Source organism: Triticum aestivum, chromosome 7A (genome assembly GCF_018294505.1).
Source record: "Triticum aestivum cultivar Chinese Spring chromosome 7A, IWGSC CS RefSeq v2.1, whole genome shotgun sequence".
NCBI lineage: Eukaryota > Viridiplantae > Streptophyta > Magnoliopsida > Poales > Poaceae > Triticum > Triticum aestivum.
The window spans coordinates 59236402-59241155 of NC_057812.1; the positions used below are offsets into that span (position 1 = coordinate 59236402).

General features: G+C 43.4%; 1 pseudogene; it reads right to left on the minus strand.

The window, feature by feature from the left end:
* Positions 1-307: 307 nt before the first annotated feature.
* Positions 308-3768, minus strand: LOC123153009 (disease resistance protein RGA2-like; annotated as a pseudogene).
* Between the last annotated feature and the right edge of the window lie 986 nt (positions 3769-4754).

The window sequence follows — 4754 nt, forward strand, 5'->3', positions numbered from 1 at the left end:
AATGCAAACGAGTTGTGTAATCCATGGGGCGGAAGATTAAGATAGCTCAGCCAAAGCACCTCAGTCATAGTCAGGGTTCGAACCCACCCTCTGCTGCTGGTCTGTCCATCGGGCCTCTGCTGCCCACCGCGTGTTATCATCGAGTCTGAAATTCCGACCTGCAGGTTCGTCGAATCAGCGCGTCAGAATGGCGTGTTATCATCGAGTCTGATGCGAGAAATAGTAAATACAAGGGAGGTTGATTATTTTTACCAGGGCACTCATGCGTATATCGACTTACTTCATAGCTTGGATTTCTATGACGCTGTCATAAGAAATTAAGTTGATGATATCTGACGGAGACGACTAAGTGGAAATACTCCCCATCTTCTCTGCATCGTCTTACCAACTCCGGGCATCCACATATGCTTAAGAATTCGAGGGCCGGCAACCGCTCCAGGAGACCTTGCGGGAATTCCTCTAAAGCTTTACAATGAGAAATCTTCAATGTCCTAAGAGAAGTTAGTCCACGCATCCCATCAGGCAGCGCTCTCAGGCCACTACAATATTTCACATCGAAACTCATCAGCTTGGGCAGATTCCCAAGGTTTGAAGGCAGTGCCACCACACCGTGGCATCCTGCAATCACCAATATCTCCAGGGAGAGTGGAAGGGTCTCCTCCTCAGACGATGAAGTGTCCCCCTCCAGGTTAACACAATTAAAGATACGCAGAACGCGGAGACGGTCCAAGCACCGGAGCTCCTCTGTTGGCCAGCGGACAAGATTGTTGTATCCATTAATTGTCAGCTCTTCCACGAACGGAAAGCATTTCCAAGGCATAAGGCATGATCTAGACAATCGGGAGCTTGTGTCCAAGCTGTTGGGGCCTTTGAGATACAAATACTTCAGCTTTTCAAGAGGACTGTCACTTTGGCATTGCTTTGCGTTTAGAGACAACATGGCTATATCTTCCTTAGACTGAAGACTTAATCTGACGAGAAATGGCCAAGAGCCCAATTGGATGCTCATAAAACCTAAACTGACTGCAGTACTGTGAACTCCGGTTATTATCAAGTACCTAATGACGGGGGTCACTGGAATACTTTCAAGCTGGGGGCAATCTACAATCCTTAGCTTGTCAAGCATCGGAAAAGTTACAAAGCTATCACTGGGATCTCTCACACTATTTTCAGCCAACATCTTCAGCCTTTGTAACTTAATCAACTCCATCGTCTTCAACCTTGGGAAGCAGCATCCTCCAGCTTCCACATAAAGGTTATTACATAATGTGGTTAGGTTATCCATCTTCTTTAAGACCAGTGTCTCCAGAGAAACCGAGAACCATACTATAGGTATACTCTTGCATCTTGGGCAATCAGAAATTTTGAGTTCTCTCAAGTAGTTAAACATCTGAGGCTTTCTCATCCATTGTGATATTTCTAGGCCACCATATCCACGCATCTCCAAATTTTGGATATTACTATGAGGTTCTAAACACTGAAGCACTTCTTCCACATGTTTAGGCTCATCATGAAATCCTTGGTCCCAAGAGAATAACAACTCACTTAGATTTTGCTTCAGGCTGAGATTGGCTTCTTTTGCATTCTCCACATTTTTTATCTTGCTCAAATTGAATAGTTCCGACCTATTTCTAAGGTGTGACAAGCCTTTGAGCTGCTCTACTCCAAGGCCATCTCCTGTATCCACAACAAATATTGTTAATATGTGAAGGTTGTTCAGTAGACCAAAGTTTGTAGACATACTTTTGAGACCACAACAACCAGAAAGGTAAAGATTGATGAGCTTTCTTAGTCTTCCCATGTCTTCTGGTAACTGTTGCAACATATAGCTATGCATGAGCCTCAACGTCTGCAAATTATACAACACACATATTGAATCTGGCAACCTAACAATGTGGGATCCAGACATGTCAAGATATCGTAAATGTCTTGCATTTATGGCCTTGCAAAGGATAACTGGAGGGGGGGTAGTGTAATGCTCTTAGTGATGCTGATACATGTAGCAACTCTTCAAAATCCTTATGTGATGGTGAATAAGTACCTAATAAAGTGCGGATGAATGTTGTGCCTTTGCATAACCCATTGATCTTTTTCATTTCAGACTCTAATACTTTCACATGACAAACATCTTTTAACAATGCTTTATGATGCACCAGTTCTTCTGTACTTGCACATTCATCTCTGACATCTTTTGCTAGATCATGCATTAAGTCATGCATTTTACATACTATTGTCTTATATGGCGTGTTACCATCATAGACACCGTATTTCACTACCACTTTCTTATCTTGGAGGAAGGACCTCCGAACCAACTCATCAAAAATGAATTCTCCTTTCTGTGTTAAACCCATTGTTCCTTCTTCGTGAATAAAGCCATTAGCCATCCATAGTTGGATCAATCTGTCCTTCTCTATTTCATAATCCTTAGGAAAAACTGCACAGAATGCAAAACATTGCTTCATTTCTGATGAAAGGTGTTTGTAGCTTAACTTTAGTATGGGCATGACCTCATATTTTCCTCCAACATTATCCCCAATGTTACTTTCTTCAATGACCTTCCATTCTTGTACTTTTTGCTTTCAACTCAGCAATCCACCCATTGTCTTGAGTGCAAGAGGCAACCCCCCACATTTATTGACAATACGCCTTCCGATGTTGACTAACTCTTGTTGCTCCTCTACACCTTTGCTAAATGCTTTGTTTGAAAAAAAACTCCCAAGAATCTTCTTCAGTAAGAAATACTAGCTCATGGGGCTTGACAGTGCACATTATAGAGGCCACTTGTTTGCTTCGACATGTGACCATTATAACACTCCTTGGTCCACCAACAGAACACAACAGTGGCTTCAGTTCATCCTCCCATATTCTCTTCTCTTCATTCCATACATCATCAAGAACAAGTAAAAATCTTTTCTGACCAATGACTTCCTCAAGTTGCTTTGGCAACAACTCAATGGTGTTAGGCATGTCGCCCCTTTTATTTACAACCAACTCAATGATGGATTTCAAAAGAGCAATGGCATCGAAGTTGTCTGACACGCAGTGCCACATCTTCAACTAGAAATGTTCCTGGACCTCTTGGTCATTGTACACCATCTTACCAAGAGTGGTCTTGCCGAGACCACCCATCCCAAAGATGGGAAACACCTGCACCTTTTGCTGATCTTGTTGGTCCAACAGTTGCTTCACCATCACCGTCTTATCATCATCTCTTCCAAAGATTTTGGTACAGTCATCCAGTTTTGAGTGCGTCTGCCGGCAAGGATGTTGCTGCTTCTCCCTATGGACAGAATTCTCCAGGCCAAACTTGTTCATCTCCTCAACCAACTTATTGATCTTCTTGAGGACGTTCTTGAGTTTCCTGCTCATTTCAAAACGGAAGAGCAGCGGGCTGTGGCGCGTGATGTAGCTGAGTGCCTTTCGGTTAGTGGACCTGCCAACCTTAGACTCGCGGTGCAGCGCCTTGTACTGGAAGTCGTCGAGCACGTCGTCGACCTGGTAGGCGACGGACTTGAGCTCCTTCATCCAGCTCTTGACATAGCGATTTATCCCGCTCATCTCCTCAGCATTGGCCAGCTTGCACTCGACAGCTAGTAGACGCCGCTCGAGCGTTTGGCGGTCGTTGTTGAGGCCACACATATGAGTCACCGTCTCGATGAGTGCATCTGCGACCTTGCCAGCCACACCGCGCACTAGAGGGAGAAGCAGCAACTCTGCAAAGATCTTGCAGGTCCGAGCAAGAAGAAATTGCAGCCCAAGAAAGAAGAGAGGTTAAGCACTGATAGAACATGAACAACCTTGTAATCCTCCTATGTTATATTTTATAGTTCCATAATAGCTTAGCTTGTATAGCTCCTATATATACCTCTGGTACATACTTTTTGATACATATACATAAAAAATCTAGTAGCGTTTTGGCCTGCTGTATAGCTATAAAAACATAACGGAGGGTGCAGCTCCTCCATGGGGCTCCACTTGTCATCCCTTTATGCCCCTTATGCCCTTTATGTGTGACATAAAGTGTGGGCATTTTGGGTTTTTTCATGTGCCCCCTACCCCTTGGGTTTTCCTATAAATAGAGGTGGAGAGGCACTCTCCACACTCACTCTTTCTCACATACAAGTTTTAAATAGCTATAGCCCAGCTATGGCTATGGCGTTTTCAGAGATGTCTCGCTACAGCTATGCAGGCTCTTATTTCTTGGCCGGGGCGTCGGCCAATCATGGCTACGCCATTGCACATGACAACAATAGAGCGCCAAAACTGCATAGCTATAGCGAGACATCACTACTAGGGAAAAGCCTATCAGTAGCGCGGGTTTTAGGCCTACCAGTAGCGCGGGCGGCAGCGCTACAGGTACGGCGCTACAGGTACGGCGCTAAAGCTAAACGTTAGCAATAGCGTGGATTAACCCGCGCTACTACTATTATTCCATATTATATTTTTTTTATTTCATGTTGTATTCATACACCTTTATACAAGTTTTCATACATCAGCAATTTAGAGATTTTTTTACATCATAATGAGTTATTACATCACTGGGTGAAAAAATCGTGGACTACTTTCAAATGGACTTAACAAGATAAGTCCATCCACTTGAAACTAATCCGCGGTTCTTTCACCCAATGATATAATAAATATCATTATCATCATCATATCATTAACAACTTATCATCATAATACATCATTATCATATAACACCTCCTCATGATCATCGTTTTGATCAATGAGACATCACATAGCAAGTTGGTCAC